The sequence below is a fragment of the Nicotiana tabacum genome, chromosome 15 (genome assembly GCF_000715075.1).
Source record: "Nicotiana tabacum cultivar K326 chromosome 15, ASM71507v2, whole genome shotgun sequence".
Classification (NCBI taxonomy): Eukaryota; Viridiplantae; Streptophyta; class Magnoliopsida; order Solanales; family Solanaceae; genus Nicotiana; species Nicotiana tabacum.
In genome coordinates this window covers 69,007,854-69,032,674 of record NC_134094.1, presented here as the reverse complement: position 1 = coordinate 69,032,674, position 24,821 = coordinate 69,007,854, and the positions used below count along the sequence as shown (strand labels likewise).

The window sequence follows — 24,821 nt, the reverse complement described above, 5'->3', positions numbered from 1 at the left end:
TTATAATAATCAGGAAAACCAACAACGTTGATAACAAAAAAATAAGAGAAGCAACATCAACATCAATCGTTCCATAAGAAGGGAAACAATGTAAGTACTGCTAGCTTCTAAGAGTGGAGTATCTTTGGAAACTTGTTTGTTACATTGTGTATAATCGGAGTGGTGCAAGTGAAAGAAAGGGATAGACTCATATACCTTCTATATACTTTCCAACCTCAAGCTATGAAAATTTCATGGCTCCTTAGCCTATAATTAGAGGATTGATACTATCGTTATAGTTTAAGCGTTGTAACTATTATATATCGACCGCAACCTATTTTATGATAAAACAAGCAGCACCTCCCCTATTTATATGACTTTTCACAAGTTACAACAATCACCAAACATATAAAACATCATCAATAATAATCATATTAATGTAAGTCCCCGTAAAATTTCACCTAGAACCCGGGGTTTCGTGATGCCAAGGTGGACTTTTTTGGTTGAATACTACGTTGGGGAGTTAAAGAATATTTTTTGCAGAGCAGGGCATTTTTGTGGTTCACTATGGTACAACAGAATCACTCAGCGGGCCGCAGATCGGCCTAGAGTGAAACAGAAAAAGGGCCAATTTTGGAGGGACATTTTCCGGTCCAATATGTGACCGCATAATGCTTTCACGGGCCGCACAATCCATCGCAGATTCAGCATGAAGATTTTTGAAGGGGAGTTCTACGGTGCATTATGCAACCACAGACCTGACTCGAACTGCACAGTTCTTGACATCACTTCTGCGGCCCATTTGGCGGACCGCATATCCGTTCTGCGACCGCAGAGCTGTGTTCAGAGGGTCCATTTTCTGATTTTTATAACCCGACTCTACTTTGATATATAGACATTAAGGACCATTTGTTAAGTAAAAATCTGATATTTTCAGAGTGAGAGGGTGTTCCTAAACTAATTTTTCATCAATTCTTGCTCAAGGCTTGGAGAATTAACAAGGAAAAGTCACTTGGTCTTCATCCTAGAGGTAAGATTCTACTTCCTAGCCCTTAATTTCGGGATTTAACTGAAAATAGGTAATGAGAAAAGCAATTCTTGGGTGTGGGAGTTATTCATTGTGCATGCATGTACTATCAAGGTTTGTGGGAAGATTGTTAAGCTCAATTGGGTAGACTTTGGGTAATGGGATGAAGGAATCCCCCATAGGAGGACCTTGAAATCATAATGCCCACCTAATTTTTGATAAAATGCTCAAATGAGTTAGAATCATGAACTCATTCCTAATTTGTGTTCAATTTTGTTATATTTCTAAATAGATCAAAGTGGCTAAGATTTCTGAATCATTATAGTAATTTAAGGAAACTCAAGTCAAGATATGTTGGCTAAACTTCTCTCTTAGAATTAAATTCCACGATGTTCTTGTAAGTCCCGAGTTATTCATTATAAATTGACTATTCCGAATAAGCTTGGTGTCGAAAGGTATATATTCAAAAATGTGTTCCGAACGTATTTATATATATGTATGTTCAAAATGTGTTCTGGATGCTCTTATCATATTATGTTATACTTCGGGAACGTGTTCAAAGTATGATATGTGTATTAAAATGTTGTGACTTCAAGTCAAGCCCAAATGAAAGTTATTATGCCAAATTGTGTAAGAAATCTCTATGTGCCTAAGACTCTTATTTGCTCATATGTGTATTTAAATTCTTAATTTGAAAAGCCTTGTTATTAATGACCCATGACGATATTTGAAAGTGAAAGAAGGGATTATGAAATATGACGTATGGCCAACGTGCTAAAAATGATATTGCGTTATGGCCATTGATGCCAATTAAATGAATGATATGTAAAGGATTATGAAAAGAACAATAAATCCTTTAAATAATAAATGCTTTGTGAGTATCGTTTAGCCACCGAGGAAGGGTAGGTCGAAATAAACCTAACCCCGAAACTACATACGCCGGTGTAGGAGTGATTGAGGGGTAAATCCCCGTATTAATGTGATGAGGTTGTTTCCCCTTATATGGGATAAGATTGATGTGTTGAGATGTTTTTTCCTTAAATGGGATGAGATTATTGCTAGCGAGATGTGATGTAATGTCGACTCACACGGCATTGTGCTGAGATGACTTAGCCGATCGGGATAAGATAAAATGCCATGTCGCGCACATGGTGGTATTGCGAGTGGATGTCGGGGTGAGACGGCTTAGCCGATCGGGTTAAGATCGAACTCTGTGCTAAAATCACGGTGTTATATCGGTACTAAAGATCTCCAAACTTAAGAAGATTGAAACTTACTTAAAATTTACCTTTCCCCTAACTTGATACTGTTTGAGTCTCTTATTTGTTTCATGTTTCCTTCTCCATTTACTGTTACTCGTTCTATTGAGAGGGTGTTTAGTTTTACATACTAGTACTATTCCATATGTACTAACATCCCTTTTACCGGGGCACTGCATCTTTAATAGATGCGGGTGGTTCTATAGCAGGTGGTATTGATCAGAAATAGCAGCACACCCTCTCATCAGCTGATTTGGTGCCCCAGTTCATTTCGGGGTCCTGTATCTCTTGTCCTTTGTACATAGAATTTCGGGGCCTTGTTGCCGGCACTTGTAAGCACGTAATTTTTGACCCGCGCAACTTTTAAAAGTAGCATTTTAAAAATATTTACTTATTTTTATTTTTGATAAAATTTAGCCTATTTTTCACTTTTAAAACATAAAATTCAAAAATACAAAAAATAGTTTCACTTTGTTTTTTTAACCTCATTACATATCTTTTTCAAGAATATTGGTATTTTTGATAAAAATATTATTTTAATTTTGTGATGATTTTAATCTAATCCTATTTTTATTTTTAGTATGATATTTGAAAAATACCAAAAATAGTTTTGTTTTAACGGTTAGTTTTATTTTAATAGTTATTTCTACTTAAGTAGGGCTAATTAATATTTTGATAGTATTTTATCTTTGTTTTTTATTTAATAGGCAAGAGTTGATGTGGGGTGGATAAAGTTTTGGTTAATTAGACCAATTTTAAGTACAAATATGCCCATAAAGGCCCAAATCGGGAGCTCATTCCCCTCAGCCCACACACCCCATCAGATTTTACAACCCTAAGGACCCTAATTTCATGGGAGGAGGAAGGGGAAAAAAGGGGAATCGTCTGGTTTTTTTTTTGAGAAGGCATCCTCCTCCTCCTTCAAAATAAATCACAGCAACCATATCCCATTAGAAAAAAAACACCTCCCTTCGCAAAACCAGCGACCAACCCCCGAGTTCTATCACCCTTACCCCCTGAACTTTATCCCTCTCGTTCTCACTGCTTCAAACTCGACCACGTAAATGGCAGTGCCATCGTAGTCACACACGCACACACATAGATATAGGAGGAAGAAGGCTAGGGGTTTTGGGAGTTTTTCGGACAGATATTTCTGGAGAAGAGAAGAAAAAGTTCTAGGGTTCTTTTAGATTTTCAAATTTTTTCTAAGCTTGATTTGAATTCTAGAAAAACGAAAAAATAAAAAAATAAAAAAAATATAGTTTGAGTTAGATTCTGGTTTGATTTTTTGTTTCCATTTCAAACAAAAAATCAGAAAATACCCCAAAAAATATTTTTAGTTACTTCATTTCAATTTCTGGTTTTTGATTTAAAAAATGGAGTTTGTTTGAGGTTGCTTGAATCCGTCACCGGTTTTCGTCCGAGGATCGAGGTTCGCGGCATAATTTTCTATTGCCGCCGTTTTCCATTCCTGTTTGACTCTCGTTGGTGTTTCTCGGATTGATGCTCTTGACACAAGAATCTCACTTGTAATCGTACTCTTTGGCATATTTATTGGAAAGCATTTTCAGGTTCCTATTTTATTCCCTTTCTCCCTAATTTTAGTGTTAAATGAGAGTTGATGCTTAATTGACTATAGATTGTTTGATGCTTGGTTAATATTAGAGGAAAGTGTTGGCTCTTGAGATTAACAAACAAACTCAAATCGATTTCGTGACTGTTAACATTAGTGTGGTCGTAATGTGATTGTTTGCAATTTTCATAAATATTTCTGCTTGATTTGGCTGAGTTTACATGTGAAATGAGTTTATGAAATTATTCTTTGTTGTTCTCTGTCTGTTATTGGCTTGGTTAGCTTTGTTTAGTTTCTAAAAATTGTACGAATCCTTGAATCTTAATCGAGTCAATCCCAGTAGTTTGTGTGTGCTTAATTCATCATTCTATCATGATTTCTCCGATGTTGCAATTTGATATGAATCTGCATAATCTCCTGCCCTGTTTTTCCTCCATGACTGACTGATAATCACATCAGAAATCTTCCTTTTCTTGGCTTAAATCTGTCGGCATCCTTAGACAGAGTTTTGATTAGTTTGGCCCTATTTTCTATTTTTTGGGTCCAAAGCCATGAATGCAAGGAACAATTAGTGGTTGAATTCTTGTGTTAAAAGATTGAGAAAGAATGTGAATATTAGCCATTTGACATCAATTCCATATGCATGATATTTTCTGCCTCAAGGTTGATTTATCACTATTGGGATCTTTTAGCTCATTATGGATAAAGCTTGGAGTAGGTTTTTAGTTTGTCATTTGAATTGAATTGTTCCTTTGGTTCTGGATTAATGAATTGGATAAAAAAAATGAATAAGTTCAGTTCTTCAGTACATATTTTGTTTGGTCTTTAGGTGCACAGTGGCTTTAAACTATTTTCATATGCCAATCAAGTAACTATTATGTATATTGTTTGGTTGGATTTGTGTGGGGCCTTCATAGTAGAGTCGGTACATATAATTAGTCTGGAATTAGAGTACACAATTTGATCTTAATTAAAGTGGAATGTCTTTTTTTTAGTGACTCTCCCTGATAGCTTAAGTTTATTCTTTACTTTTACTCTTTTAATTTTCTTGTAATGCCTCTTTCTTTTGGACTTGAGTGCTTATTTGACTGGAGACTTTGTTGTTTGTGAATGATATTGGCCGTGGTGTTTGGGTTTAAAAAGACTGAAAGAATCCGAGCATGAATTGAACTTTCCTTTTTTTTTTTTTACTTAGTTCTCTTTTATTTGCTGTATTTCTTTTATCCGCTAGCAACATGTTTAGACCGGCCACATTTGGGTAGGCAAACCTTAGGTTTTTTATTTCATTTTTATTTGAGGTGAGCATCCGATTCGATGGCATCTGTCCGCTTTCTACCTTTTGCAAGCGTGCAACTGACTCGATGGACAAACTCAAGGAACTGCTTTGCCTCTAGGTTGACTTTTTATTGACGAGCTACAGCAATTGCACCTATTAAAGCAACTAAAAAGATTATTGAAATCAGTTCAACTGGAAGAAAAAAATCTGTTGATAAATGAATATATTTGGTGAAATGCCCCGTAGATTTTGTATATATTTTTATCCGGGATATGCCTCGTAGTGAATGTAATTGGAAGCTGTAACGGACATCGTGGAGTGAGCATAATATAGACTTTTAGTATTTTCCTCTTATTTTATTTTCTTTTATTTAGGTGGGGATGACTTCGAGCTTTTTGTGTGTTTATTTTTCTTTCGTGTGTTTTTGCCTCAATTTGAGTATTTTTTAAAGCCAAATAGATCAAGTACGTAACCGTAACTTTCACGGGATTCGGAGAATGCCTAACACCCTCTCCCCGAGTCAAATGAACCCCCTTACTCTAACTCTCTATTGCAGACTATGTTTTAGAGTCTAAATGTGTTTTCAAAAGGAAAAATTAATTTTAAACAGTGACCTGGCACACCGAAACCAAATGTCGAGTGGCGACTCTGAAAATCTTTGAAACATGAATTTTTGTCACTTTCTAATTGAAAACCCTTGTGAGCTTTACAAATAATATTTTTTATTTTAAAGAGGGTTGAGTGAGGTGAAAAAATGGGTGTGACAAATTTGGCGACTCTGCTGGGGAGTTGCAGGTTCGAGCTGATACTTGATCTTGTTGGCTTTTAGGATATTCAGTTGAGGTGTTTGTTTTCTTTATTTGCTTTGTTTATTTGGTTTGTTTGTCTTATTTCGTGTTTTATTGGTTATTTGTTTATCGTTTTTCCTTATGTGTTTACCGTTTTATAACTGTCATCATTTGCATAACCATGGGTCTTCTTTCTGCAACAAGTCTTCTGGAGTACGTTTGAGCGTACACGGCCTTTTTGTGAGTCACCTGTGTCTTTAGGGGGTGGCGTGGGAGCGTAGAGTGGGCGGACAGCTAGAGCAGCCGCCATCGACCACGTGGCACCCCGAATTGCCTTGTCTAGTGAACCCCATACTTAGGTCAGCCTTTATGTCATTCTTATTTGTATCATGTTATTTAGACCTAGCAGGGCTCGGTCCCAAGCACCGTTTTCCTTTGTAGGAAGCCTATCCAAATTATGTCAAAATGGTCCTGTGGCCCAAAAAGACATTTAATCATCCCTATGTGCTACATGTTGCATTCTTTTAGGGTAAATGGGTCATTTGGCGGACCAATGAGGTAGAAAAGAGGATGAATTATAAAATGAAGCAAGTTGAGCCCATTCACATTTTTCTTTCATAGTTTTTCCCAAGAAGTTTTTTAAAAAAAAGAGAAAAAGAAAATCCAAAAAGATTTTACATTTTCCATCATTTTTCAAAAAGATAAAAATGTGTTTTCTCCAGATCATTTCTTCAAAATTCTCTCCTATATCCAATCTTCCCGAACTACGCATACCTGATTCTTGTCTTTCGGGGCGGGATACGTAGGCAACCCACATAGGGTCCGGTCTTCCTAGTGAGTCTTAAGTTCTTGGCTTCGCGGGGTCTTAGCCAAATCTTGCATGTCTAGCTATGTTCGGTCACATCGGCCATTTTTGCAAAATAGGGATATTTTCGCAAAAGTGGCTTGTTAACCCATGTCTTAGAGTCTTAAGTCTACCACAAGGTGTCCTCTTAGTTTAAGGTCCATTCCTATTGAATTTGCATGTTCAGCCATTTTTCGGCCACATAGGCCATTTCTGTAAAGTGGGGTCATTTTCACAAAGCAACTTTAGGGACCGCGATTCCTGAGAGTTTAGTTCTTCTTGCTTTGTTTAAGTCGTCTTTTTGAGTCTGCTCTGTCAGAACAAGTGAGAAATGACTTTAAAATTTGCTACCAGCTTTCCGATTGCACAAAGCGGAGTGTGACTAGCACATCAAATTGGCATAAGTCAGGGAAAAGTGGCATGCGTACTGAGTTGATAGCAATTAAAGTGCTTTGGGATTCATGTGAAATGCAAAGGTTCGGTAAATGTCAATTCATGGGCACAATGCAACAGATAGAGGATTTGGGGCTTGAACGGATCATAGGTATTTTCTGTGATAAGGGTGACAGAGAAAGTGGTTAGCCAATAACAATCAAGGTCTTCCAAGTTGAAATCAAAGTTATCATGGCAAGTGTAGGAGCACTCGCCCTAAAGATCAAGGCCACAAACCAACCACTATGTTTTAAACTCACAAGTCTTCTTTGCTTGAAATAGGGACGAAGACTATGTCCAAATCAAAGATTGGAAGCCTGAATTTTTTTAGGTGTCGTGCCCAAATTTTGTGAGCACAAAGGTTGTTTGAGAAGGTTTTTACATGCTAGACATTCTCCTAGTTGAGAAGATCATACCTCCTAGGCATTCTCCCCAGTCAAAAGAGTTTTTAGTTTTTCTTTAAGTTCAGGAGTCCCGCCTGTAGAATAAGGTCAATTTTAGTTGTTAATCTTTAGCATTTCTTTAGTTCTGGGGTCCCGCCTGGAGAATAGGGTCAGTTTTAGTTTCTCTAAGTCGTTAATCATTAGCTTTTCTTAAGTTCAGGGCGTCCCGCTTGGAGAATAGGGTCAGTTTAATTTCCTTAAGTCGTTAGTCTTTAGTTTTACTTAAGTTAGGGGTCCCGCCTGGAGAATAGGTTTAGTTTTACTTTAGTCAAGTTTAGTTCATAGTTTTCCTTAAGCTCAGTCTCACATCTAGGAGAGGCATTTCCTAGTCTGGGTCTTTCAGGATATACCTTTGGGAGACGCACTTCCTAAATTGAGATTTTCACCCCTAGGAGACGTACTTCCTAGTTTGGGTCATTTAAGTTCATCCCTAGGAGACGCACTTCCTAGTTTGAGTCATTGAAGTTTCACCCCTAGAAGACGCACTTCCTAGTTTGAGTCATTGAAGTTTCACCCCTAGGAGACACACTTCCTAGTTTGGGTCTTTCAGGATATACTTTTAGCAGACGCACTTCCTAAATTGAGAGTTCATCCCTAGGAGACACATTTCCTAGTTTGGTTCATTCAAGTTTCACCCCTAGGGGATGTACTTCCTAGTCTGGGTCTTTCAGGTTAATCTTTTAGGAGTCGCACTTCCTAAATTGAGATTTCACCACTAGGAGACGCACTTCCTAGTTTGGTCATTCAGGTTCATCCCTAGGAGACGCATTTCCTAGTTTGAGTCATTCAAGTTTCACCTCTAGGAGACACACTTCCTAGTTTGGTTCAATTGATATTTCACTCCTAGGAGACGCACTTCCTAGTATGGGTCATTTGAGATCATCCCTAGGAGACGCACTTTCTAGTTCGGATCATTCACGTTCTTTTTCTTAGCGGATGCATTTGCTAGTCAAATTTTCTTGGTTTTACTCACAGAAGACGCATATCCTAGTCGAATCTTTAGTTTTACTCTCATCATTGCATCAATAACATAGGTGATTTATAGTTTTGCTAATAACTTACAAATCTTCCTAGTGCAAACTCGGCAGAAAATTTTGTTTGTTATGTTGTTTTGATTGTAGGCACCCACTTGGAGAACGAGGGTCAATATTTCAGAAATTGGTTTTAAGTTCAAGTCAGAGAGGCATCAGAAGCTCGCCTGAAAAATAGGGTCAACTTTCAATTTTTAAGTTGAAAAAGCAGCAGGAAGCTGCCTGAAGAACAGGGCCAACATCTAATTTTACTTCCAAGTTCAAGAGGCATCAGGAGCCCGCTTGATGAACATGGTCAACTTTCAATTTTCAAGTTTAAGAAGCATCAGGAGCCCGCCTGGAGAACACGGTCAATTTTCATTTTCTAAGTTCAAGTTAGAGAAGCATCAGGAGCCCGTCCGAAGAACAGGGACAACTTTCAGTTTACAAGTTCAAGTCAGAGAGATATCAGGAGCCCACCTGAAGAATAGGGTCAACTTTCATTTTTCAAGTTCAAGAGGCATCAGGAGCCCGCCTGAAGAACAGGGTCAACTTTCAGTTTTTAAGTTCAAGTCAGAGAGGCATCAGGAGCCCGCCTAATGAATAGGGTCAACTTTCAATTTTCAAGTTCAAGAGCCATCAGAAGCCCGCTGAAGAACAGGGTCAATTTTCAGTTTACAATTTCAAGCCAGAGAGGCATCAGGAGCCCGCCTGATGAACATGGTCAACTTTCAATTTTCAAGTTCAGCATCAGGAGCCCGCCTGATGAACATGGTCAACTTTTAATTTTCAAGTTCAAGAAGCATCAGGAGCCCGCCTGAAGAACAGGGTCAACTTTCAGTTTACAATTTCAAGTCAGAGAAACATCAGGAGCCCGCCTGAAGAACAAGGTCAACTTTTAATTTCAAGTTCAAGGTATAGAAGCATCAGGAGCCTGCCTGAAGAACAAGGTCAATTTTCAGTTTACAAGTTCAAGTCAAAGAGGCATAAGGATCCCGCCTGAAGAACAGGGTCAACTTTCAGTTTTGAAGTTCAAGTTAGAGGCATCAGGATCTTGCCTGAAGAATAGGGTTAACCTCCAGTTTTTTCAAGTCAAATCAGAAGTAGCACGAGCCGCATGAAGGACAAGGTTTGCAAGATTAAGTCTACCGCAAGTTCAAGTTTATTTCAAGTGCAAGCAGCAGGGTGCCCGCCTGAAGAATAAGGTCAGCTTCCAGTTTTCTTCAGATTCAAGTCAGCAGGATGCCCGCCCGAAGAATGTGGTTGAATTTTCAGTTTCATGATTGAAGGATCAAGTGGATATTCAAGGAAGATTCGAGACAAGAAGTAGATAGGATCTTGTATTTTTTAATTTATTTTTGATGTAATTTTTCCTTTTATTTTTGGTGTAATGGCAGAAACCGCGGACCGGAACCTCGACGACACCTCAATCGGCTCTCCACCGCGGTATACTCCATCACTCTTCTCACTTTTGAACTACACGTGGCCTGATTCCTTTATAGCCAAGGATATATAGGCAGCTCAAATACCAGGGCTCGGTCACAATCTCTTGTCCATCTTTGTTTCGTTTTGAATAAGCGTCGGGTCATAAATCAATTACGTTGCTTATTGTTCTTTGCTCAAAAAACTTTTCGAGTTTCCGAGAAAAGAGGGGCAGTTGTAAGCACGCAATTTTTGACTCGCGCAACTTTTAAAAGTAGCATTTTAAAAATATTTACTTATTTTTATTTTTGATAGGATTTAGCTTATTTTTTACTTTTAATCTAATAGTAGAACATAAAATTCGAAAACACAAAAAATAGTTTCACTTTATTTTTTTTTACCTCATTACATATCTTTTTCAAGAATATTAGTATTTTTGGTAGAAATATTATTTTAATTTTGCAATGATTTTAATCTAATCCTATTTTTATTTTTAGTACGATATTTAAAAAATACCAAAAATAGTTTTGTTTTAACGGTTAGTTTTATTTTAATATTTATTTCTACTTAAGTAGGGTTAATTAATATTTTGATAGTATTTTATCTTTGTTTTTTATTTAATAGGCAAGAGTTGATGTGGGGTGGAGAAAGTTTTGGTTAATTAGATCAATTTTAAGCACAAATCTGACCATAAAGGCCCAAATCGGGAGCCCATTCCCCTCAGCCCACACACCCCATTAGATTTTACAACCCTAAAGACCCTAATTTCATGGGAGGAGGAAGGGGAAAAAAGGGAAATCAGCCGTTTTATTTTGAGAAGGCATCCTCCTCCTTTTTCAAAATAAATCACAGCAACCATATCCCATTAGAAATAAAAATGCCTCCCTTTGCAAAACCAGCGACCAACCCCCGACTTCTATCACCCTTACCTCCCGAACTTTATCCCTCTCGTTCTCACTGCTTCAAACTCGGCCACGTAAATGGCAGCGCCATCGTAGTCACACACGCGCACACATAGAGATAGGAGGAAGAAGGCTAGGGTTTTTGGGATTTTTTCGGACAGAAATTTCTAGAGAAGAGAGGAAAAGGTTCTAGGGTTCTTTTCAATTTTCAGATTTCTTCTAAGCTTAGTTTGAATTCTAGAAAAACGAAAAAATAGAAAAATAAAAAAATAGTTTGAGTTAGATTCTGGTTCGACTTTTTGTTTCCATTTTAAAAAAAAATATCAGAAAATACCCCAAAAAATATTTAGTTACTTCATTTCAATTTTTGGTTTTTGATTTAAAAAATGGAGTTTGTTTGAGGTGGCTTGAATCCGTCAACGGTTGTCGTCCGAGGTTAGTTTGACTCTCGTTGGTGTTTCTCGGATTGATGCTCTTGACACCAGAATCTCACTTGTAATCGTACTCTTCGCCATATTTATGATAAAGCATTTTCAGGTTCCTTTCTGATTCCCTTTCTCCCTAATTTTAGAGTTGATTGAAGCCTAATTGGCTATAGATTGTTTGATGCTTGGTTAATATTAGAGGAAAGTGTTGGCTCTTGAGATAAACAAACGAAACTCGAATGGATTTCGTGACTGTTAACATTACTGTGGTCGTAATGTGATTGTTTGCAATTTTCATGAATATTTCTGCTTGATTTGGCTGAGTTTACATGTGAAATGAGTTTATGAAATTATTCTTTGTTGTTCTCTATCTGTTATTGGCTTGGTTAGCTTTGTTTAGTTTCTAAAAACTGTATGAATCCTTGAATCTTAATCGAGTCAATCCCAGTAGTTTGTGTGTGCTTAATTCATCATTCTATCATGATTTCTCTGATGCTGCAATTTGATATGAATCTGCATAATCTCCTGCCCTGTTTTTCCTCCATGACTGACTGATAATCACATCAGAAAGCTTCCTTTTCTTTGCTTAAAGCTGTCGACATCCTTAGCCAAAGTTTTGATTAGTTTGGCCCTATTTTCAATTTTTCGGGTCCAAAGCCGTGAAAGCAAGGAATAATTGGTTGTTGAATTCTTGTGTTAAAAGATTGAGAAAGAATGTGAATATTAGGCATCTGACATCAATTCCATATGCTTGATATTTTCTGCCTCAAGGTTGATTTATCACTATTGGGATCTTTTAGCTCATTAAGGATAAAGCTTGGAGTAGGTTTTTAGTTTGTCATTTGAATTGAATTGTTCCTTTGGTTCTGGATTAATGAATTGGATAAAAAAAATTAAAAAAGTGAAGTTCTGCACTACATATTTTGTTTGGTCTTTAGGTGCACAGTGGCTTTAAACTATTTTCATATGCCAATCAAGTAACTATTATGTATATTGTTTGGTTGGATTTTTTTGGTGCCTTCATAGTAGAGTCGGTACACATAATTAGTCTGGAATTAGAGTACACAATTTGATCTTAATTAAAGTGGGATTTCTTTTTTTTAGTGACTCTCCCAGATAGCTTAAGTTCATTCTTTACTTTTACTCTTTTAGTTTTCTTGTAATGCCTCTTTCTTTTGGACTTGAGTGCTTATTTGACTGGAGACTTTGTTGTTTGTGAATGATATTGGCCGTGGGTTTTGGGTTTAAAAAGACTGAAAGAATCCAAGCATGAATTGAACTTTCCATTTTTTTACTTAGTTCTCTTTTATTTGCTGTATTTTTGTTTATCCGCTAGCAACATGTTTAGGCCGGCCACATTTGGGTAGGCAAACCTTAGGTCTTTTATTTCATTTTTATTTGAGGTGAGAGGTCGTTCCCTTTAGTTTATATTTGGTGAAATACCCCGTAGATTTTGTATATATTTTTATCCGGGTTATGCCCCGTAGTGAATGTAATTGGAAGCTGTAACAGACATCGTGGAGTGAGCATAGTATAGACTTTTAGTATTTTCCTCTTATTTTATTTTCTTTTATTTAGGTGGGGACGACCTCGAGCCTTTTGTTTGTTTATTTTTCTTTCGTGTGTTTTTACCTCAATTTGAGTATTCTTTAAAGCCAAATGGATCAAGTACGCAACCGTAACTTTCACGGGATTCGGGGAATGCCTAACACCGCTCCCCAAGTCAAATAAACCCCCTTACTCTAAATCTCTGGTGCAGACTATGTTTTAGAGTCTAAATGTGTTTTCAAAAGGAAAAATCAATTTTAACCGGTGACCTGGCACACCGAAACCAAATGTCGGGTGGCGACTCTGAAAATCTTTGAAACACGAATTTTTGTCTCTTTCTCATTGAAAACCCTTATGAGCTTTACAAATCTTTTTATTTATTTTAAAGAGGTTTGAGTGAGGTGAAAAAATGGGTGTGACAGTACTATTATAAGTCTTTTGTTTCTGTTAGAAGCTCCGTAGACATAGTGTGGGTTGTATCTTATTTTGAGAAAGTTAAACTAAAATTGTTGTAATTGTATCACATATTCCACTTCAACTAGGAACGTATAGTGTACTATTTTAGAGACTGCAAAAGGCACTGGCATTGTGCAGGCTTGCTCAACCGGGGTATCTTGGTTGACCGCCGGTCGCGCTCCCCAAGGTCGGGGTATGACAAGATTGGTATCAGAGCCTAAGGTTTTAAAGTGTCCTAGGATGTCTTGGAGCCGTGTAAAGTAGAGTCCTTCTTATCGGTGTGTTGTCGACCACATCTATAATTAGGGGGCTACTTTGGCATATAGGAATAATACCCTTCTTTGATGTTCTAGATCGTGTAATAAAGCTGATTATAAGACTGTTCCTCCTTTAACTCGTGCATTGCTCTAATTTTCAGTACATGACGACTAGGAAGAAAGCAAGAACTGGCCAAGGAGTCGATGCCACCCCTGGAGTAGCAGTGGATTCTATTCCTATTGATGTGGATGAGTACCCGAGGGGTGAGGATGAACTACTACACTGCCTGATTCTACTACTCCTACTCAGACTATACAAATTCCTACTCCTACTGAGGGTGCAGCTATTCCACCTCCAGCCCCAGCTTCCGGTCCCAGTGTTTCTGATGGGGACCTTAGGGGAGCCATGCAGAAGTTGGCTCAGATAGTGGCTTAACAGGCCTAGAGATCGAATGTTGCACCTGCTTCTTCCAGCCAGCAAAGGGATTCTTCTAGTTACAAGGTGAACAAATTTCTTCAACTAGATCCTCCGGTGCTCACAGGTACTAATCCTAAGGAGGACCCTAGGACTTTATTGATGAGATGCACAAAACTCTCCGAGTCATGCGTGCTACTAAGATGGAGGGAGTGGAGTTGGCCTCCTACTGCCTTAAAGAGGTGGCCTATTCTTGGTTCGAGATGTGGGAGGAGTCCTGTGAGGAGGGGAGTCCTCCGGCTAGGTGGAGTGAATTTGTCGGCACTTCATTGACCATTTTTTGCCTTCCGAGACTAAGGCAGACCGTGCCGCTGAGTTTGAGAGCCTGAAGTAGGTAGCATGAATGTGTGGGAGTACCATTTAAGGTTCGCGCACCTGTCCAAGTATGCCATCTATATGTTACCCAATATGGAGGCAAAAGTACGCCGGTTTGTGCAGGGCCTCCGCCCCTTAGTTATTAATGAGGCTGCTACAGCTGCCTTGAATTCCGATATGAACTATGGTAAGATGGTGGAATTTTCTCAAGCCACATTTCCCAGTTTGGTTCATTCAAGTTTCACCCCTAGGAGACGCACTTCCTAGTCTGGGTCTTTCAGGTTAATCTTTTAGGAGACGCACTTCCTAAATTGATATTTCACCACTAGGAGACGCACTTTCTAGTTTGGTCATTTAGGTTCATCCCTAGGAGACGCATTTCCTAGTTTGAGTCATTCAAGTTTCACCTCTAGGAGACGCACTTCCTAGTTTGGTTCAATTGAGATTTCACTCCTAGGAGACGCACTTCCTAGTATGGGTTGTTTGAGATCATCCCTAGGAGACGCACTTCCTAGTTCAGATCATTAAGGTTCTTTTTCTTAGCGGACGCATTTGCTAGTCAAATTTTCTTGGTTTTACTCACAGAAGATGCATATCCTAGTAGAATCTTTAGTTTTACTCTCATCATTTCATCAATAGCATAGGTGATTTACAGTTTTGCTAATAGCTTACAAATCTTCCTAGTGCAAACTGGGCAGGAAATTTTGTTTGTTGTGTTGTTTTGATTGCAAGCACCCATCTGGAGAACGAGGGTCAATATTTCAGAAATTGGTTTTAAGTTCAAGTCAGAGAGGCATCAGGAGCCCGCCTGAAAAAATAGGGTCAACTTTCAATTTTTAAGTTGAAAAAGCAGCAGGAGGCCGCTTGAAGAACAAGGCCAACATCTAATTTTACTTCCAAGTTCAAGAGGCATCAGGAGCCCGCCTGATGAACATGGTCAACTTTCAATTTTCAAGTTCAAGAAGCATCAGGAGCCTGCCTGATGAACATGTTCAACTTTCAATTTTCAAGTTCAAGAAGTATCAGGAGCCCGCCTGAAGAACAGGGTCAACATTCAGTTTACAATTTCAAGTCAGAGAAACATCAGGAGCCCGCCTGAAGAACAAGGTCAACTTTCAATTTTCAAGTTCAAGGTATAGAAGCATCAGGAGCCTGCCTGAAGAACAAGGTCAATTTTTAGTTTACAAGTTCAAGTCAAAGAGGCATAAGGATCCCGCCTGAAGAACAGGGTCAACTTTCAGTTTTGAAGTTCAAGTTAGAGGCATCAGGATCCCGCCTGAAGAATAGGGTTAACCTCCAGTTTTTTCAAGTTAAATCAGAAGTAGCACGAGCCGCATGAAGGACAAGGTTTGCAAGATCGAGTCTACCGCAAGTTCAAGTTTATTTCAAGTGCAAGCAGCAGGGTGCCCGCCTGAAGAATAGGGTCAGCTTCCAGTTTTCTTCAGATTCAAGTCAGCAGGATGCCCACCTGAAGAATGTGGTTGAATTTTCAGTTTCATGATTGAAGGATCAAGTGGATATTCAAGGAAGATTCGAGACAAGAAGTAGATAGGATCTTGTATTTTTCTTTTATTTTTGATGTAATTTTTCCTTTTATTTTTGATGTAATGGCAGGAACCGCGGACCGGAACCTTGACGACACCTCAATCGGCTCTCCACTGCGGTATACTCCATCACTCTTGTCACTTTTGAACTACACGTGGCCTGATTCCTTTATAGCCAAGGATATGTAGGTAGCTCAAATACCAGGGCTCAGTCACAATCTCTTGTCCATCTTTGTTTCGTTTTGAATAAGCGTCGGGTCATAAATCAATTACGTTGCTTATTGTTCTTTGCTCAAAAAACTTTTCGAGTTTCCGAGAAAAGAGGGGCAGCTGTAAGCACGTAATTTTTTACCCGCACAACTTTTAAAAGTAGCATTTTAAAAATATTTACTTATTTTTATTTTTGATAAGATTTAGCTTATTTTTCACTTTTAATCTAATAGTAGAATATAAAATTCGAAAACACAGAAAATAGTTTCACTTTATGTTTTTTTACCTCATTACATATCTTTTTCAAGAATATTAGTATTTTTGGTAGAAATATTATTTTAATTTTGCGATGAGTTTAATCTAATCCTATTTTTATTTTTAGTATGATATTTGAAAAATACCAAAAATAGTTTTGTTTTAACGGTTAGTTTTATTTTAATAGTTATTTCTACTTAAGTAGGGTTAATTAATATTTTGGTAGTATTTTAACTTTGTTTTTTATTTAATAGGCAAGAATTGATGTGGGCTGGATAAAGTTTTGGTTAATTAGACCAATTTTAAGCACAAATCTGGCCATAAAGGCCCAAATCGGGAGCCCATTCCCCTCAGCCCACACACCCCATTAGATTTTACAACCCTAAAGACCCTAATTTCATGGGAGGAGGAAGGGAAAAAAAAGGGAAATCGGCCGTTTTTTTTTTGAGAAGGCATCCTCCTCCTTCAAAATAAATCACAGCAACCATATCCCATTAGAAATAAAAATGCCTCCCTTTGCAAAACCAACGACCAACCCCCGACTTCTATCACCCTTACCCCCCGAACTTTATCCCTCTCGTTCTCATTGCTTCAAACTCGGCCACGTAAATGGCAGCGCCATCGTAGTCACACACGCACACACATAGAGATAGGAGGAAGAAGGCTAGGGTTTTGGGGATTTTTTCGGATAGAAATTTCTGGAGAAGACAGGAAAAGTTCTAGGGTTCTTTTCAACTTTCAGATTTCTTCTAAGCTTAGTTTGAATTCTAGAAAAACGAAAAAATAAAAAACTAAAAAAATAATTTGAGTTAGATTCTGGTTCGACTTTTTGTTTCCATTTCAAAAAAATATATATGAAAATACCCCAAAAAATATTTTTAGTTACTTCATTTCAATTTTTGGTTTTTGATTTAAAAATAGAGTTTGTTTGAGGTGGCTTGAATCCGTCCACGGTTGTCATCCAAGGTTCGAGGTACGCGGCGTAATTTTCTATTGCCGCCGTTTTCCATTCTTGTTTGACTCTCGTTGGTGTTTCTCGGATTGATGCTTTTGACACCAGAATCTCACTTGTAATCGTACTCTTCGCCATATTTATTATAAAGCATTTTCAGGTTCCTTTCTGATTCCCTTTCTCCCTAATTTTAGTGTTGATTTAGCATAATGAGAGTTGATGCCTAATTGGCTATAGATTGTTTGATGCTTGGTTAATATTAGAGGAAAGTGTTGGCTCTTGAGATAAACAAACGAAACTCGAATGGATTTCGTGACTGTTAACATTACTGTGGTCGTAATGTGATTGTTTGCAATTTTCATGAATATTTCTGCTTGATTTGGCTGAGTTTACATGTGAAATGAGTTTATGAAATTATTCTTTGTTGTTCTCTATCTGTTATTGGCTTGGTTAGCTTTGTTTAGTTTCTAAAAACTGTATGAATCCTTGAATCTTAATCGAGTCAATCCCAGTAGTTTGTGTGTGCTTAATTCATCATTCTATCATGATTTCTCTGATGCTGCAATTTGATATGAATCTGCATAATCTCCTGCCCTGTTTTTCCTCCATGACTGACTGATAATCACATCAGAAAGCTTCCTTTTCTTTGCTTAAAGCTGTCGACATCCTTAGCCAAAGTTTTGATTAGTTTGGCCCTATTTTCAATTTTTCGGGTCCAAAGCCGTGAAAGCAAGGAATAATTGGTTGTTGAATTCTTGTGTTAAAAGATTGAGAAAGAATGTGAATATTAGGCATCTGACATCAATTCCATATGCTTGATATTTTCTGCCTCAAGGTTGATTTATCACTATTGGGATCTTTTAGCTCATTAAGGATAAAGCTTGGAGTAGGTTTTTAGTTTGTCATTTGAATTGAATTGTTCCTTTGGTTCTGGATTAATGAATTGGATAAAAAAAATTAAAAAAGTGAAGTTCTGCACTACATATTTTGTTTGGTCTTTAGGTGCACAGTGGCTTTAAACTATTTTCATATGCCAATCAAGTAACTATTATGTATATTGTTTGGTTGGATTTTTTTGGTGCCTTCATAGTAGAGTCGGTACACATAATTAGTCTGGAATTAGAGTACACAATTTGATCTTAATTAAAGTGGGATTTCTTTTTTTTAGTGACTCTCCCAGATAGCTTAAGTTCATTCTTTACTTTTACTCTTTTAGTTTTCTTGTAATGCCTCTTTCTTTTGGACTTGAGTGCTTATTTGACTGGAGACTTTGTTGTTTGTGAATGATATTGGCCGTGCGTTTTGGGTTTAAAAAGACTGAAAGAATCCAAGCATGAATTGAACTTTCCATTTTTTTACTTAGTTCTCTTTTATTTGCTGTATTTTTGTTTATCCGCTAGCAACATGTTTAGGCCGGCCACATTTGGGTAGGCAAACCTTAGGTCTTTTATTTCATTTTTATTTGAGGTGAGAGGTCGTTCCCTTTAGTTTATATTTGGTGAAATACCCCGTAGATTTTGTATATATTTTTATCCGGGTTATGCCCCGTAGTGAATGTAATTGGAAGCTGTAACAGACATCGTGGAGTGAGCATAGTATAGACTTTTAGTATTTTCCTCTTATTTTATTTTCTTTTATTTAGGTGGGGACGACCTCGAGCCTTTTGTTTGTTTATTTTTCTTTCGTGTGTTTTTACCTCAATTTGAGTATTCTTTAAAGCCAAATGGATCAAGTACGCAACCGTAACTTTCACGGGATTCGGGGAATGCCTAACACCGCTCCCCAAGTCAAATAAACCCCCTTACTCTAAATCTCTGGTGCAGACTATGTTTTAGAGTCTAAATGTGTTTTCAAAAGGAAAAATCAATTTTAACCGGTGACCTGGCACACCGAAACCAAATGTCGGGTGGCGACTCTGAAAATCTTTGAAACACGAATTTTTGTCTCTTTCTCATTGAAAACCCTTATGAGCTTTACAAATCTTTTTATTTATTTTAAAGAGGTTTGAGTGAGGTGAAAAAATGGGTGTGACAGTACTATTATAAGTCTTTTGTTTCTGTTAGAAGCTCCGTAGACATAGTGTGGGTTGTATCTTATTTTGAGAAAGTTAAACTAAAATTGTTGTAATTGTATCACATATTCCACTTCAACTAGGAACGTATAGTGTACTATTTTAGAGACTGCAAAAGGCACTGGCATTGTGCAGGCTTGCTCAACCGGGGTATCTTGGTTGACCGCCGGTCGCGCTCCCCAAGGTCGGGGTATGACAAGATTGGTATCAGAGCCTAAGGTTTTAAAGTGTCCTAGGATGTCTTGGAGCCGTGTAAAGTAGAGTCCTTCTTATCGGTGTGTTGTCGACCACATCTATAATTAGGGGGCTACTTTGGCATATAGGAATAATACCCTTCTTTGATGTTCTAGATCGTGTAATAAAGCTGATTATAAGACTGTTCCTCCTTTAACTCGTGCATTGCTCTAATTTTCAGTACATGACGACTAGGAAGAAAGCAAGAACTGGCCAAGGAGTCGATGCCACCCCTGGAGTAGCAGTGGATTCTATTCCTATTGATGTGGATGAGTACCCGAGGGGTGAGGATGAACTACTACACTGCCTGATTCTACTACTCCTACTCAGACTATACAAATTCCTACTCCTACTGAGGGTGCAGCTATTCCACCTCCAGCCCCAGCTTCCGGTCCCAGTGTTTCTGATGGGGACCTTAGGGGAGCCATGCAGAAGTTGGCTCAGATAGTGGCTTAACAGGCCTAGAGATCGAATGTTGCACCTGCTTCTTCCAGCCAGCAAAGGGATTCTTCTAGTTACAAGGTGAACAAATTTCTTCAACTAGATCCTCCGGTGCTCACAGGTACTAATCCTAAGGAGGACCCTAGGACTTTATTGATGAGATGCACAAAACTCTCCGAGTCATGCGTGCTACTAAGATGGAGGGAGTGGAGTTGGCCTCCTACCGCCTTAAAGAGGTGGCCTATTCTTGGTTCGAGATGTGGGAGGAGTCCTGTGAGGAGGGGAGTCCTCCGGCTAGGTGGAGTGAATTTGTCGGCACTTCATTGACCATTTCTTGCAGGTAGCATGAATGTGTGGGAGTACCATATAAGGTTCGCGCGCCTGTCCAATTATGCCATCTATATGTTGCCTACTATGGAGGCAAAAGTGCGCCGGTTTGTGCAGGGCCTCCGCCCCTTAGTTATTAATGAGGCTGCTACAGCTGCCTTGAATTCCGATATGAACTATGGTAAGATGGTGGAATTTTCTCAAGCCATAGAGACCCGCAAATTGATGAACAGAATGGAGCGAGAGGGAACCAACAAGGCCCGGTCTACGGGCAACTTTGGTGGTTCTTCAGGTGATGGTGATAGGATAACATTCAGTGGAGGGTCGTCAGGGCCATCCTAGTCCGTTGCTCATTCTTCGGTTAGTGCACCACCATCAGGGCCCCGTCAGCAGTAGTGGAGTCATTTTAGGCCAAGTAAAGGCAACAGGGGACCCCACCAGCAAGGTCGGCATGGAGGGAGATTCCGCAGCAGTAGAGGCCCCCATGCCCTAGGTGTGGTAGGATGCATTTTGGGACCTTCTTCATGGACCAACCCATATGCTACGAGGGAGGTATCAGGGGTCTCATTCAGAGGGATTATCATTCGTCTCGCCAGAGTATGGGCAGGGGTATGACACACCCAGCCAGTTCTGCAGCCACTACATCAGCAACACCTCCTCCAGCTCGATGCACTCCAGCATCTGCAGGGCATGGTGCAGCTAGAGGTGGTGCATAGAGTTCGGGAGGGCCCAGTTGTTTCTATGATATGAGGGGTCGCCAGAGTTCAGAGGCTTCTCCAGATGTTGTCACAGGTATACTTACTATCTAATCTCACTATGTATATGCTCTTATTTATCCCGGTTCTACTTTGTCCTATGTCACTTCTTATGTTGCTATGGAATTTGGGATAGTATTGGGACAACTTTAAGAGCCGTTCTCTATATATACTCTGGTTGGTGAGAATATTATGGCCGCGCGAGTTTATAGGGATTGTGTTATCACTGTGCATGGTCGGGACACCATGTTTGATCTCATTGAGTTGGGGATGGTTGATTTTGATGTACTAATGGGGATGGACTGGCTTAATTCATGTTTTGTGGCTTTATTGCCGAACCAGAACCAGAACCGTTAGGTTTGAATTCCTAAATGAGCTAGTTATTGAATGGAATGGGGATGATGTGGTGCCGACGGGTAGGTTTATTTCTCACCTTAAGGCCACGAAGATGATCAACAAGGGGTGTATTTACCATTTGGTACGGGTTACAAACACCGATGCTGAGGCACCTACACTTGAGTCTGTGCATGTTGTGAATGAATTTTCGGAGGTCTTTCCGGATGAGCTTCGTGGGATCCTACCCGGGTAGGGAGATTTATTTTGGGATTAATGTGATACCAGGCACACATCCTATATCTATTCTACCCTACAGAATGGCACCGACAGAATTAAAGGAACTAAAGGAACAATTGAAGGATTTGTTAGAGAAGGGATTCATCCGGTCGAGTGTGTCACCTTGGGGCGCACCGGTTCTCTTTGTAAGGAAAAATGATGTGTCAGTAAGAATGTGTATCGACTATCGGCAACTAAACAAGGTCACGATTAAGAATAAGTACTCGTTCCAAGGATAGATCACTTGTTTGACCAATTGCAGGGTGCTAGGTACTTCCCCAAAATTGACTTAAGATTCGGATATCACCAATTGAATATAGGGGAGCAGGATATTCCTAAAATAGCATTCAGGACCCGATATGGGCACTTTGAATTTCTAGTAATGTCTTTTGGGCTAACAAATGGTCCGGCAGCTTTTATGAATCTTATGAACCGAGTTTTCATGCCATTCCTCGACTCTTTTGTGATAGTGTTCATTGACAATATTCTGGTATATTCACAGAGTCGAGAGGACCATGTCGACCATCTTAGGGCAGCTCTGCAGACTCTGTATCAGCACCAATTGTATGCGAAGTTTTCAAAATATGAATTTTGGCTTGAATCTGTCACATTCTTGGGTCATGTTGTCTTTAGAGAAGGAATTAAGGTTGATCCTCAGAAGATTGCAGCGGTGAAGAATTGGGTTGAACACCTAGAACCTGGGGTTTCGTTATGCCAAGGTTTCGTGAGTCATTAATGGTTAGGTGCATTTGGGAGTAGAGTTTAACTCTTGGTTAGGCTGCTCTCCCTGGCACAAGCATTGCCCTGGGCCCTTGAGAGCCTTGGGAACTTTGAAATGTTAGGGGATTCAAAGTGGGCTTTGACCTTGAGTGGAATTCTACCCCTAGCCTCTAATCCATTGATATACATTACTTCTTTCGGGTTTAGTATTTAATGACAACAAAAGGGTTTAAATGTAAATCATTTTGCACATGTGTAACCTCCACATTCGTATAACCTTTCATAATATTTATGTAATGTTAGTTGTTATATTTTGTTCAAGTCACTTACTTACATATTTCATGTATGATTGTATGTATAGAATATTATTTCTAATGTCTTTCTCTCTTTCTTTTTGAACATGTACAACCATTGGGCTTGCTGAGTTCTAAATGAACTCAAGCCCAATCCTCGTGTCATGCATCTAAAAATCTGGAGCTTATTGCTGTCCATTCCTGCTGATGGGCCTACCTCTTTCAGGCTCAAACCAAAGTCACTCGTCACCCCTTTACTTCTTCATTATATTTCGTTATTTATAATATTCTATGTGTATATGACGCTGCTTTAATCATATTTGATTTAATGTTTTACTTTATATTTTGAATTATGTAGACAACTTAGGCAAGCCTTGAAAGACACGGGGTTAAAGGAAATATTAGAAATATTAGGCAGTAACCAATTCTCCATTCATTAATCATGTACTGTTAACATTACTAATCTGCTATTCTTTTGCTAACCCTTTCATGAAAATTTTGAAGCTGCAAATAATTTAGCAAAGACGACAGTCCCTTTTTTTCAAAACCAGAAACGAATTGCACGACTAGTCTTCTAAAAGAAATCGACTCTTTCAAAACTTAAGTGTTGCCGCCCAACCGACTTTCAAAACTATTCCCCCCAAGTCTAAGATTTAAGTGATTCCAGAAGCCAAGGTATAATATCTTAGACTCACTTGCTTTTATTATATTAGAATTATATAAACATCCATTCTTTAAAAACGAAGTGTTTTCTACATGCTTCATACAAACCATTAGTTTTTAAAACTCTTTAATTACGCCAACAGTAGTTTTCAAGACTCTTTCTAAACTTATACACCTTTTAAATCTCGGATCCCTTATATTAACATCATACTCTCACTTGGATAAATAGTAAGCCGTGCCTCTCTAATACTAATTAAGCATAATGCAAGCAACTAACCCTTTAAACCTAGTCTAAGTCCTATGGAGCTACCTCAGGTAGATTTTAAGGGGTGTCTAACACCTTCCCCTTAGAAGAACAAGAGCCCTTACCTAAAATCTCACCGGTTAGCAGACTAATAAACAACAGAGAAATCACAAGTTGAATCACGTTTTGACTCGTGCAAAATAGGGTGCAACAACATGGCGACTATGTTGGGGATTCAATCTTAGGTTCCGACCGTAGCAGGCTTAGACTAGACTTGGAACATAGATTTGTTTGTACACTGCTTTAACTGTATTTAATTTGCAATTACATGCTTACCTGCCTTACTTCCTCATTATCATACCTGTTATTGTTACACCCATATCTATTATCGATTTGTATATCTAATGTAATAACACTTCTTCCTATCGAGTCTTGGCCGTACACTATCACACACAATGGCACATGAGGGGTTGTCTTTTACACCCCTCTGAACCTTCATTCAAAATTCCTTAGTTTCAGATAATGGCTTTTCATGTCAACTGACATAACTTCTCGCAGTTTTTGGTGCAATTCAAAAGTAAGAAACACTCCATTCTAGCAAACATATGTCATATTGCATAAGCCTTAGGTGAGTCGGTCTTTGGCATCGACACACAGTTAAGAAAGCCACCTTAATGTCAAAGGGTCATGCACCCAACGAAATGACTTCTGTGGAAAGACAAACAAACCATGACGAGACACTTAAAGATCAGAAGCAAACACTTATCAAACCATTCCTTTACCTACTTCAGAAGTGGAAGAATATCTACCGAGAACATGGAGACGAGATCCGGACACACCTAGGAGCACTGACCTCTTTGCTAAACATCTGAGCTGACAAGGTGCTTACTCGCCTACTGATTAGAGTTATGGGACCCGGCCAAGGTGGTGTTCAAGTTTGCTGATTGTGAGTTAGTGCCGACATTAGAAGAACTTACCAGTTTCACGGAGCTACCATGTATAAGGAGAAAACTTATACTACCAGTAACCATGCCCAGTTACAGGTTTCTTGATGCTTTGGGTCTGGCAA

At 38.7% G+C, this 24,821-nt stretch overlaps 3 long non-coding RNA genes across 3 annotated transcripts; all 3 read left to right on the top strand.

The window, feature by feature from the left end:
* Positions 1 to 3,118: 3,118 nt before the first annotated feature.
* LOC142169454 (uncharacterized) lies at positions 3,119 to 10,226 on the top strand. The gene is made up of 2 exons (XR_012699286.1): positions 3,119 to 3,836; positions 8,743 to 10,226. It is a non-coding gene; the product is annotated as an uncharacterized LOC142169454 (long non-coding RNA).
* Positions 10,227 to 10,959: 733 nt separating this feature from the next.
* LOC142169453 (uncharacterized) lies at positions 10,960 to 16,188 on the top strand. Its single transcript, XR_012699285.1, has 2 exons — positions 10,960 to 11,492; positions 13,803 to 16,188. It is a non-coding gene; the product is annotated as an uncharacterized LOC142169453 (long non-coding RNA).
* A 675-nt stretch (positions 16,189 to 16,863) lies between these two features.
* Positions 16,864 to 23,304, top strand: LOC142169455 (uncharacterized). The gene is made up of 2 exons (XR_012699287.1): positions 16,864 to 17,552; positions 19,879 to 23,304. It is a non-coding gene; the product is annotated as an uncharacterized LOC142169455 (long non-coding RNA).
* Positions 23,305 to 24,821: the final 1,517 nt, after the last annotated feature.